This window comes from Carettochelys insculpta, chromosome 1 (assembly GCF_033958435.1).
Source record: "Carettochelys insculpta isolate YL-2023 chromosome 1, ASM3395843v1, whole genome shotgun sequence".
NCBI classification, from domain to species: Eukaryota; Metazoa; Chordata; order Testudines; family Carettochelyidae; genus Carettochelys; species Carettochelys insculpta.
In genome coordinates, this window is record NC_134137.1 from 291,073,393 (window position 1) to 291,086,432 (window position 13,040).

Consider the following 13,040-nt stretch of genomic DNA (forward strand, 5'->3'; position numbering starts at 1 on the left):
TGAGAGGGAGCTCCAGCCAGTCCCGGTCACCTGCGCTGACCGAAGGGCGTTGGTCCCAGAGCACTGCAGGCGTCAGCATCAGTAAGATTTGGGGAGAAAAGGGTGGCGTAGAAGGCACGAGCCCTCTTGCGCATCTCCACCGGATCCATAAGAGGGGTGCCATTCTCCGCAAGCAGGCAGAAGATATGTTTTTTGGCCCCCACTTTTTCTCCAGAGTGTACAAGAAGCGGGAGCCATGATTCATCTCCCGAAGGAGCTGGATATGCAACCTCACAAAGGCCCCCCGCGCCTGAAGGTCATTGAGGGCCCGGAGCTCGTCCCACTTCTCCCAGTATGTGCCGCAGAGGGATGGATCCCCAGGGCTGGCAGCAAGACACCTCTCCAGCTTGAGAACCTCCTGCTCCAGCTGCCCTATCAACGCATCCCACGGCCGGCTGGCTCCCCCGGGTATAGTCACAGCAGAACAGCCGTGTGCGCACCTTTCCCAGATCCCACCACCGCCACGCTGAGGGAAAGGCACGCCGTTGCCCGCACCAGGCCAGCCAGAACTCCCGGAAGGATGCCATGAAGCCCACATTCTTCAGCAGGCTGTTGTTAAAGTGCCAGTAGGCCGATCCCCGCTTCCCCGGTGAAAGGGAAGGCTTCACGGCCACCAAAAGGTGGTCTGAGAAAGGGGCCGGCCGAAAGCTGGAGGAGTGGGCCTGCGAGAGGTGTTGGCAAGAGATGTAGATGCAGTCCAACTGGGAGTGCATTGATTTTTGGCCCACCACCCGGACGTAGGTAAAGCCAGTGTCCTCGTCTGAGTAGTGGCTGCACCAGACGTCCACCAGGGAGCGATGGTTGTTGAGATTCCTGAGGACGTTCACAGCTGCCTGGCACTGCTCGGTCCCCAAGTGGTCCTGGTCCTCGAGGGTGCAGTTGAAATCCCCACCAAGGACCAGGCACTTGTGACGATCAACGGAGTAGATGAAGGCCGCCGCCTGCTGGAAGAAGGGTGTCCTCTCTGGGCCAGATGGCAGGGCATAGACATTAACAAGATGGCCAGGGAGCCCCTCCACCCAGACCCAGAGATACAGCAGGTGGCCTGGCACAACCTCGAAGTTCCCCAGCACCTCGGGGTGCAGGTCTGGGGAGAACAGGGTCACAACCCTGGCCCGATGGGCCTAGAGGTGGCTAAAGTAGACCCAGTCTCTCCTCTCTAGCCTCCAGCTGGCTTTGGCAGATGGAGTAATGTGGGTCTCCTGAAAGAAGGTGACCGAGCACCACCACCCCCCAAAGGAAAGAGGGCACCCGGCACCTGCGGACACCTAACCCGCAGCCCCTGATGTTCAAAGAGGTAATGATGAGCGGCAGCATGTGGAGGGCTCGGGAGAATCCTCGCCGGAAAGAACACCAGTGGCCCCCGTGGCTGACAGGGGAAGTCAGGCAGGGGCTGGATCCCCACCATGGGATGAGTGCTGGTGGTGGAGGGAAAGCAGCCCTGGAAATGCTGGAATTGGGCAAGAGGAGGGATGCCTCCCAAGGAATCACAGTCTTGGGGGCAGTTACAGAGAGACGAGGGTTGGAGAGGGGGGTGGAAGTAGTAAAGGTGGGTCGGGGGTTGCATGGGGGACGGGGTAGCGAAGGTATCACGAGAAGGTAGAGTGGGGGGAGGGGGCTGTGGAGGAAGAGGAGGAGGATTAGGAAGTGGAGGGGGTTCAGGTTTCAGGATAGGGCGCTCCTCAGAAGAGGAGATGGGGGCAGAGGTGGGGGCGGAACAGACGATGGGGATCGGGGGGTGAAGTGGGAGAGGGAGCATGAGTGATGGGGGTATCAGGAGGGGGTCCTTTGCAAGGGGCGAAAGGGGAGGGAAAATTAAGGGTGGGGTGCAGGCACCTCCAATTGTGGGCACAAGTGGAGTGGGAGGGCCAGCACCGAAGTTTACGGTGCTGAGGGAGTTGGGGCACAGGGAAAGGTCCAACCCGCCCAGGGTGTCCAGGGGCTCAAAGGCCACAGCTGGGAAACCAGTCCCAGCCGGCCAGGTGGTCACTCCCTGCAACATCCCAGGATCAAGAGAGGTAATGGTTAGAAGGGCATCAGTGGCTGAAGGGAGGGACAACAGAGGGGGTGGCTGCTTGTGGGCAGCTGGCCCACAAACCTCCAACAACAGGCCATCCAAATCCAAGGCGGCTGGGGTCAAACCTAAGGCCTCGACCTTCTGTGAGAGGAGGGCAAGGCCATCTCCCACTTCCTCCAGGCATCCCTCCGCAGCAGTTGGGGCAGCGGTCAGGACAGAGTCGGAGGCGGGTGCAGGCTCAAGGTTGGCTATCATCACTCACCTGAGCCCGGGCTCTGGAGTGGAAGGGGTGGCATCCTAGGCTGCCTCCACGGCGGCCTCAACCACCTTCAGCTGATGGTTAGTGTCCGGGAGCCCAGCGGGGGGATCGGGGCTGGCAGTCCTCTTGAGCACTTCGCCCTGCACATCCACCCCATCCTCCAACAGGGTAGAGTGCCGGGCGTGCGCGCTTTGCTTCTTCCTCTTCCCCCTCACTAGTACCCAGTCCCCCGAGGAGGTGGGCTGAGCGGCGGTGGAGGAGGAAGGGCCAGGGGAGGAGGGCAACGATGAGAGGGGGAAGGGAAAAGAGGGTGGGACAGCAATGGAAAGGAGAGACCTGCCCTGGGGTGGGCCCTGTTCAAGTCCTGTCGCTTGCCCTGCTGCCCTCTCCTCCACACGCCTGGCATCAGTGCTCACTTGGGTGTCGGCGCCTGCATTCTCTTGCTCCTCCAGTGCCTGGGCGTCCTCTGACACCCAAGAGGCAGTGGTGTGCTCCGCAGCAGGAGGAGGAGCGGCAGTCCCAGGGCTCGCCATGATAGAGGCACCGACGGTGATGTGGCCAGCACCCTCCCAGTTGTCGGGGGTCCTGGTCTCCTCCCCGTGCCGGCACACAAAGCACAAGGCCTCCCCCAGTGTGTAGAGCACCCGGTACTGGGCCCTTTGATGAGGCACCAGTATAGTTCCCTCCTGGGAGACCCTGCCTTGTGCCACCAATGGCAGCAGTTGGACCCGTGCCTGCTGGTGGAAGGATAGCACATGGCAGAGGGCGGGGTCTTTGCAGCCCAGAGGGAGGGGACTCAGGACTGACAAGCGCCATCCCAGGGAGGTGAGGAAAGGCATCGGGGTGGAGTTGGGAAGGAAGGGAGGGATGGATGAAAACACCACCCACACGCCCAGGTCCTCGAGCAGCTCAAGGGTCACATGGACGCCCCCGACTGCCAAGCCCCTCTCCACCGCCTCCTGGGCAGCGGCCTCCAAAGCCAGGAAGAAGATGACCTTCCTGAACATGCGGGAGGCCTCCACCATGGCCACGGGCCACACCACCCACGCCAACGCTCGCACATAGGTCTCCATGTGGGGCGAGGCCGACACCACGAGGCAACGGACTCCATGCCTCCTGGTGAGGGTGGGGAAGGGGCCGCGGCTGCTGGGGATAGTGTTCCCATTGGAGATGGAAGGAGCAGGCTGCGAGGTGGCTGCTGCCTGGGCATATGACTTGGGGTTGGGGTATCAGGACCCCAGCATGAGTGGAAGGGGCAGGGGGCAGGAAGGAGGGGGAGCTGGGGCAGGTGGTTTTGCAGTGGGGGCGGCAGTCCCCGCCACGGGAGGTTTAGCCTTGCAGGTGGGGCTTTTGCCCTTCTTGGTCCCCTAGCCTTTCTTGCCCCTCCAGGGTGGGGTGGTATCGGGGCAGGGTCAGCAGAGGAGGACACCATGGCAGGGGCAGCAGGAGCCCCGGAGCCCGTGCCCGCACTCTCGGCTGCCGCGGGAGTAAAGTTTCTGGCAGCCCTGGATGGGTCGGCCACCATTGCAGAGGTGGGAGGGGTAACAATGGAGGGGGGAGGGAGAGGGTGTCGCCGGATGACCCCCCAGTGGGTGTAGAGGCCATGGCAAGGGACGCAGGAGCAGGTGGTGTAGTGGAGGGTGGGGTTCTTAACAAGGTGGGAGGAGGAGAGAAAGGAGGGGAGGGGAGGCGAGAGGCATCTAACAAACAAAAGAACGGGGAAGGGTCAAGGGCACAAAGGAGGGAGAGATGGGGAAAGAGATGGGGGGCAGCAGAGCTAACCGAGGTGAGGGTATGGGCAGAGGCTGTAGGGATGAGTGTGCCCATGGGCGCCTGAGGAGTGGGCCCACAGCAGCTGCTACAGAGCCTCACCCAGCGGGGTAGGAGGAAGGGGCAGATGGTGGTGGGGCCCCAGTGGAAAGGGCCCCAGCGGCAGCTGGGGAGGGCAGTGAAAGAGGCGGTGGTGGCAGCAGGGGTGGGGCAGGGACACACCCTAACACCCCCCCCCTACTATGCAGCCACCCTCCTGGAGCCCCAGTGGAGAGGGGCTCCACCCAAACTCACCCCCCCAAAACAGACCACTCCACAGCAAGCTGTGGAGGGAAGCCCAGCCGCTGCCCAAAACAGCCCCTTATCTCCTTCGAAGTGGTGAGGGTGCAGCAGCCACCAGTAGGCAATGTGGGCCCAAAGCAGGGGCCAGCAGACTCCCCCTCTGCCAAGATGGAAGGGGAAGGTGGGGCTACCCCCTCCTCTGCCAAGAGGCAGGGCAGCAAGAGTCCCCCCCACACACACCGCCCACGCAGCAGCTTCAGGCACTGGCAGGAAGGGGTGGGGAAGGGGTGGGAGAAGAAGCAGCCTGCCCAGGTCAGGAAAGGGGGTGAAGAAAGCTGGCCCAGAAAGGAACCAAAGAGTAGCCCCAAGGGTGGCCAAAAGCAACAGCCAAGGCTGTCCACCTCCCAACCACAGGGGACCCAAGTGCGGCCCCTGGAGCAGACAGCTCTCTGGAAACTGCAGGGGTCTGCTAGGAGGCCCCCCAAACATTTTGGGTGCTGGAGGAACCCCTTTTTGTTCTGCTCTTAAGTTCACAGAAGGTGCAGACCTGCTGGCTGGATAGACTGCTGGGGCTCATTAGGAGTCAACCATCCACTGCTTGCAATCCAGCACCTGCCACCAGTTAAGGCCTCCAGGCTCCCTATAAAAGCCTTCCCCCTGCAGCCATCCTCAGAGAGAAGGAGGTTGGAGGGCCAAGAGAAGTATGGAGCAGGACAAGCTGAGTGAAGCCAAGGGATGCCAGCAACCAGGTACTGGAGGGAAGTGGTGGGTGCAGAGGCCCAGGGAAGGCGTGCTGCTTAGGACAGGGGTGAAAGCACTGCTAGCTCCCTTCCCTCCTAGGGTCCCTGGGCTGAAGTCCCCCTAACCTTCCCCTGGAGGGGTTCATACTCTGCCCTCACTCAGGACTGGCCTGTGATGAAAATGGCTCAGTAAAGGGAGACCCTTGTTCTTGGGGAAACTCCAGGGCAAAAAAAAGGGCCTCTCTGAGGCACACAAGGAGCCGTCTGGAAGCACGGGACCCCTAAAGAGACAGTCATGGATTGTCGCACTGCATGTTGTGGGGGAAAAAATGCACCGTAAGTGCTTGTGGGTGTCTGATATCATCATCTCAGCACGCACTCCCCTCCCCATGCCATTTGAAAACAAACGGCCCAAAGAATTTCACATCATTTGGCTAACGTCTGCCCCGATTCATGCCGCCACGTGGCGCTAGCGTGGATTTGAGCAGCTCAGAGCCATTCACAATGTGTTAAGGCCGCTTCCAGAAGCGTCATGTAGTACTTCATGAGGCATCACACGGAGGCGCTGGATAACAGCAATGCATAGCTGCTGGGTGCCCTGGATGTATTGCATGTACTAATGCTGGTTCTGGGGATGTGAAACCAGCACACGTTGATGGGACCGCATTGTTTTGGAGGTCTGGGGTGACCAGCAATAGCTGCAGAACTTCTGCAGCCACAAGGCCACTTCCAGGGAACTTTTTGTAATTGGCTTTCTCCTCCCCTGCAACACTACGATACCCCAATGAGACGCGCCTTGACAGCTCATAAGCGAGTGGCATTTGTTCTGCGGAAGTTGGCAATGCCTGACAACTACCAGTCACTGGGAAATCAATTCAGGGTGGGCAGATCTACTGCAGTGACCCTGGTAGCTAAGGCAATCAGTGCCTGTGTGCTGTGAAAGACTGTGACTGGGAAATGTGCAGGACATAGTGGATGGCTTTGCTGCTATGGGGTTTCCTAACTGCAGTGAGGCAATAGACAGAATGCACATACTCATTGTGGGCCTGCACCACCTGGTCTCAGCGTACACTGATCCCTCATTAAACGAGTCCCTCATTTAAGAGTACTTGCTTAAACGAGGGACACACTTACTTACCTGCTCATATGAGCCTTAGCGCCCTCCCTGCGGCTCCAACCCCCCCTAGTTTGACCCCCCCACCAGCCCCGCAGCCCCAACCTGCTGCAGCCTGACACCCCACTGCTGCCTGCGCTCCCTGCAGCCCCAAACCATGGCAGCCTGATGACCCTGCTGGCCCCACGGCCAGACCGCCCCGCTGCAGCCCTAAACTGTGGCAGCCAGACCCCCTTACTGCCCCACAGCCTGAACCCCCCACCCCACAGCCTGACCCTGCGGCTGCCTGTACACCCTGCAGCCCGACACCCCTGCTGGTCCTGTAGCTACCTGTAACCCCCTCGGCCACACCCCCCATGGCTGCCTGTACACCCCCACACAGCCAGACCCCCTGCAGCCCCACAGCCTGATGCCCCTGCCGCTTGCATCTCCCGTAGCCAGACCCCCTCCTCCACCTGTAACCCCCATGGCCTAACCCCTGCTGGCCCCATGGCCCCAAACTGCAGAAGTCAGACCCCCTTACTGGCCCACTGCCAGACACCCCCTGCTGCTTGACCCCTGAAGCTCCACAGCCCGGCCCCCCACCGCCGCTGGCCCTAAACCGCAGCAGCCTGAACCCCCCGAACCCACCAGCAGATTTTAACCCTTTCTCCCACTCACAGCACCAAACTACCCCCAGCCTTTACCCTCCCCAACGCAAGGTTCACTCACCTTCCAAAAGCCGCGCCACCTGCTACTACTCCTTCCCCAAGTTGGGAGCCCTACGAACTAATCAGAGACTTTTACATGTCATTTAATAGGAATTCAGTGTCCCTCTTATGAGTTTCTGCCTACAAGCAGAAAGCTGGGAACCATTTGTGCTCATAAAGTGAGAGATGAGTGTACATAAATCGCAAGGGATACTTCTCCATGGTGTCGCACACACTGGTGGATAACAAGTCATTTCACTGACATCTGCGTGGGATTGGTGGAAAAGGCACACAGCGTCTTTAGAAATTCAGGTCAGTACAAAAAGCTCCAGGGTGAGACTTTTCTTTCCAGACCAGAAAATCAAGATTGGAGCCATGGAGATGCCCACTGTAATACTGGGTGACACTGCCTACCCTCTGCTCCCTTGGCTCATGAAGTCATACACTGGAGCACTTCAAATATAGGCTAAGCAAGTGCAGAATGGTGGTGCAAAGTCCTTTTGGCCCTTAAAAAGCCAGATTTATGTGCCTTTTGACCCATTTGGACCTCTGCAAAGCCAACATTCCAGTTGTAGTTTCAGCTCACTGTATTCTCTAACATTTGCGAAGCAAAGGGGGAAAATTTCATGCCAGCCTGAATGGCAGAGGCAGACGTCCTCTTCAGTGTTTATGAACAGCTGGACACCAGGGCAATCGGCAATCCAAACAGATGCAACAAAAATTAGGAAATTTGAAAAACAGCTTTATGAATGAGCAGACAGCCACATGAATCTGCTGCATTTAACTATTGTGATACCCCACCCCAACAAAGATGTGTGCCTGACCTTCATGAAAGTACCTCCAACTGCACCCTACCTCATGCTGATCAATAAACGACACTGGTTTTCACAATTTTTTTTTTATTTAGGACAAGTGGGTTAAACGGTGGGAAAAGAAAGGGAATCCTTCCCTCACGGGTGGGGGAATGTGAGCCTTTTGCAGTGTGGAGTCCTGGGGGTGGACCACAAGGCTGTCCTTGCCCTCCTCCCCTGACCACATTCAGGGCCCGCAATGAGGGCAGGTTGGGGAACATGGTGAGGAGGTTGGGGAACACGGCATTCTGTGATGGGAGGCCCTCTGCAGTTCCAGCATGGAACAGAGGATGTTGGCAGAGCTCCTGTCAGAGAACAGACCACGTTCTGGACCCTTTGCAGGGGCACGCTTTATTGCCACTGTTGCGTCCACTTTTTATCAGCTGCAGCTTGGGCTTGCTCCTTCAGGGTCTCTTGCAGATGCTTCAGGATGAGGCACTGCTTTGTTCTTTTCCTGCAGTGCCTCCCAGCAAACTGCTCACTCCCATTTGCACTGCCTGTTGAAGATGGACAAGGTCAATGTAGATAAATTTTTTAACTGTGAGAATGCACAGACCCATACAATAGGTGTCTGTTTGACAATCTCTGCAACATTTGTTTTCCAAGGCCACTTTTGGCTTCTTAAGGATGGCAATGAATCAACCACTGCAGAACGGATGCTAGCACTCTTACAGATCACTTCATTGCAGACATGGTGACATCCTGGAGGCAAAGGGAGAAGGGGAATACACAGCCCTGTAAAATGTAAAGCACAGAGCAAACTCTCAGGATCTCTTAAATCCTAAAAAAGGGCTTTTAAAGCAAGAAAAGCCCACACCGAACATGCCGGTGTCCAGCAGCAGGGTCCACATAGCCCAGCAGCCACATGGTGGGGGATGAAGTGGGTGAGCCTGCCATCCATGTGGCAAGCTGGGGGAACAACCCTGTAAAATGTGTAACATTCAGAGCATCTCCTCTTAAATCCTTTGCAGCCGCATGGTTGCGGGTGGGGTGGTAGATCTGGAGAGCCTGCCAGCAGCTTAGTGGGAGGGGAGGGAGCCAGGAGAGCTCACTAGCCACACAGAAGAGCGGGGAGATGGAAAGCCCGCCAGCCATGTGGTGCGGTAAGGCAATCCTGGAAACCTTAAATGGGCAGGGAGCAGTGTGATAATGTTAAAAAGACAAACTTTCACGAAACTTTCCCTATTTCTTCTGGTTGCAAAAAGAGACATCAGCCTCTTAAGAATAACAAAGAGTGAAAAAGAAAATAGGCTCAGCCTATGGACACAGGGTTGGAAAACTTGCACAAATGCTGTGTGACATGATGCCAAATTACTTACTCGTGGCTGGGCATAGCAAGGTGTGCTATCATGGAAGCTGGAATAAATCAGGCCTCTCCAAAAACCTTGTGAGAAAAATAAAAAACACCTGGCTGAGACCTTTATGGAGATCTCCAAAAAGATGCTCCATCCCCAGAAAATAGAACAAGCTGTTCCAGGGGTCCAATGCTGCGCATGCACAGATCCACCTCCCACCACCCGCAACCCACTTGTAGCAGATTAAAAAATGCACTCAACAGAAGAGCCCTCTCCAGCACTGCTGGACTCCAGAGCATCCTGTGATGAGGGGACTGCCTCCTGGGTGATGAAGAGCTCCTGGCTGCTGGCAGGATCAGCTTCCTCAGCCATCTGCCTACATTTTTTGCTGACTGGCATCTTCCTCTTCATCAGCCTCTGTCTCCTCACCCTTGCTGCTGTCATGGGAGAGCCAAGCTGTGTCTTCTGAGAAGTTCATGTAATTCTTGGTGACCTTGGTTGGGTCGTTCCCAAGAATCACATTGAGATGCTCAGAAAAGTGGCATGTTTTGGGAGATGACACAGATTTCCCATTGGCTTCTTTCACCTTCTGGTAAGTCTGCCTGAGCTCCGTGATTTTTGACCTGGCATTGCTGAGTGTCCCTGATGTAACCTTTTCCAGCATGCCCTGGGAAATCTTTCCATAAACGTCTGCACTTCTTTTGCTGTTTTGAAGGTTAGTCAGCACAAATTCATCCCCCACTGAAATGAGATCCTGCATCTCCTGAGGGATCCATGCTGGGGCTCTTTTGCAAATCTGAGAACTAGAACTCTGAGAACGCCTGGCTAGATGTGATCACTCCTGAGGTGTGCTCCTGAGGCCTACTAGCCAGACTGGCAAGAAAGAAAATGAATTCAAATTCCTGGGCTTCCTGTTACCTACTGCCTGCACACCTGGAGAGCAGTAGAGGTGAAAGGGGCCAGAACAGACACATTTGGGGCATGGTGGGATACCTCTGAATGCCAATAAAATTGATTTAAAATAATGCTGTTTCCACAATAACATTAATTCAACCTTCTAAATCTAAACTTGGCATTATGCCACCTGAGAAGGGCAGGGCAAGAAAGCTGACCTTAGCACCCCTTACCATCAACCTACTGGTATTTGCACTGCTGACACTGATATTATAAAATTGAGCTAAGTACCTTATGCTCTAGTGTAGACAAAGCCTAAGTAACATAATACAATGGTGAAGAATAAAGGGAAAAATAAAACTTACTATAAATCAGGATGGCATCCAAACAGGACACCATACTCCAGCTGAGGCTTCACCAGAGCCAAATACAGTAGGAAGATTAATCCATGTGTCTTATATATTCATTCCTGTTTACAGAATCTGCAGAATATTAGCCATTTTCACAACTTGTCTCACATTGTTAGCTCATATTTGCTATGGCTACATCTACACTAGCTCCTGCCTTTCAAAAAGGGGATGCTAATGAGACACTTTGGCAGATGCTCAAGAGGCGCTGCCATGAATATGCAGCACCTCATCAGCATAATGCCATCCATGGTGATCTGAAAATGCCACTTTTGAATCGTGTGCCACCCTTGTAGACAGGGGACCTTTCGAAAGGACCCCCCAGTCTTCGAAAGCCCCTTATTTCTAAAACCAAATAGGAATAATGGGCTTTTGAAGACTGGGAGTCCTTTTGAAAGGCCCCCATCTACATGGGTGGCGCGCGATTCAAAAGCTGAATTTTCGAATAGCTGCAGCTGGCATCATGCTAATGAGGCACTGCATATTCACGATAGTGCCTCATTAGCATCTGCTGAAGTGTCTCATTAGCATCACCGGAATAGAGAGGTTCAAGCTGTACTGCCTAGCCATCTTCCACATTTCATAGTTGCGTTTTTTATTTTCTCCTTCCTAAATGTAGAACTTTGCCCTTGGGTTTACTACAATTTCATCTCGGTGGTTTCAGACCAATTCTCCAATCTGTCGAGGCCATTTTGAATTCTACACCATCTGTCAAATCTCTCATCCCTTCCTATCTTAATGTAATCTGCAAATTTTATAAACATAATTTCCACCCCATAAGCCAAGCCCATAAAGAAAATATTGATTAGTATTGGATTCAGGACAAACTCTCCCGCTCCCTGAGATATATCCTCCCACTGCAACAGTGAACAATTACCTACTGAATGCAGGTTTTCAACCCACCCCATAGGCATGAGAACTGGCAATGTGGGTGGTGCCACAACACCCCCAGATTTTGTTCAGAACCTCCACCCTGTCTGCATCCCCCACCCTCCCAGAGACACAACCCAGTCCTGGTCCAGCTCTTTGGAAAGGAGCACAGACAGAGGTAAGGGGGTGCAAAGTGAGAAGTTTGGGAACCACTGGTTGTTCAGCACCTCCATTATAGAAGTGTTTCAGCATCAGACCCATTGCGCACTCACCTTCCAATAATTTCATCTAGATTCCATTTCCCCGTGCTTATGAGTACGTCACATGGGACTGCACCAAGCTTTAACAAGTGCCAAGAGATATATGCTGCTTCTACTTGGCCAGTAACCCTTTCAAAGAAAGAAGTTAAGTAGATTTGGCATGATACACACTGGATAAACTCAGGCTGGCTATTCTTTATCACTCTATCATTAGTTAGGTGCCAAAAAAATGATTACTTACTTTGTTCCAGTATCTTTTTGGGTATTTTAAGGTAAGTGATTACAAACCACTATGCCTGAGTCCTCCTTGTTTCCCTTTTGGAAACAAAAATAGGTACTGTATTTGCCTTCCTCCATTCCTTAGGAGTTCACCAGTCCCCCAGGCATTCTCACAGGTAAACTTGTGGAATATGAAGTTACAGGCCACAGAAGGTGATTTATTATATAGGGCATTGGATTTGTGATTTATATTCTTTCCTATGCCCCCCCAAAAAGGTAGAGCTGGATTGAACGGGTGGTGGCTAGGGTAGCCTGAAGTTACTCCTGAGGAAATTCTGCACCACAGCACTTGTGTATGCTAAGCTTTCCATATTTTTAATTTTTTGCATAGAAACAAGATTCGGCTAAAAAGGCACAGCAGTTCTGACTTCTGCCCACCTGAGGGTGTGGCCGCAATAGACCACAACAGCAGCTCTCAGCCAGGCAGGGAAGGGAAAGAGCTTGCAGAGCCTTCTTCACCATGCTTGTCAGGCCACGTCAGGAGCCAGGGACCAAGGCGAGAAAGGGAGTATGGGCCTCTGGAGTGGGATGGGGAGTGTCAGACAGGGGCAGAGGCTGAATAGGTGCAGGGCCCTGATGGGGTCAGGGAGAGGTGCAGGGCTACAGGAAGAAGGTATCAGAGAGGTGACTGAATAGGAGCACAGACATACACGTGGACAGAGGGAGGGAGGTTAGTCAACACGTGAACAAGAGGTGCAGGGCCACATGGGGACAGGGGCAGAAGTGCCTGAATGGGAGCAGCTAGGTGTCTGCCAGTGTCTGCATGGGTCACTCCCCATGTCCTTCCACCCATCCCCTGTTAAATCTGTTCCATACTCTTCCTACCCATCCCCAACACCCTTCAAAGTTCACATTCAGGCTCCTTCCTGGTAATTTTTTCACTTTCCTTCCCCTCCTCTGTCCCAGTAACGCTTTCACTTCTCGCAAGTGCAGAACACGTGGTTTCTTATTTCGAATTCTGTATTAATATGCCTATTAAGGAATCCACTTGTCTAAAAACCAGCTTGATTTTCTTTGTTGTTTGTATTGTTACAGACATACTTGCTGACAAATATTTTGAAACAGACGGCCAAAAATAACTGAAACTGTTGTGATAATACTGTGTCATTTCGACAAATAAAATATGCAGAACCTTAAAATCTGTGGCACAGATTTCCCCTGGAGAATTGAGTGTCATTTCAGCACCAAACCCTTCATGCAGTACTACACTACTTTTCCACAAGACACTTCAGCAAATATTTAACTTTCAAGACATATTTAAGTCCCTTTGACTT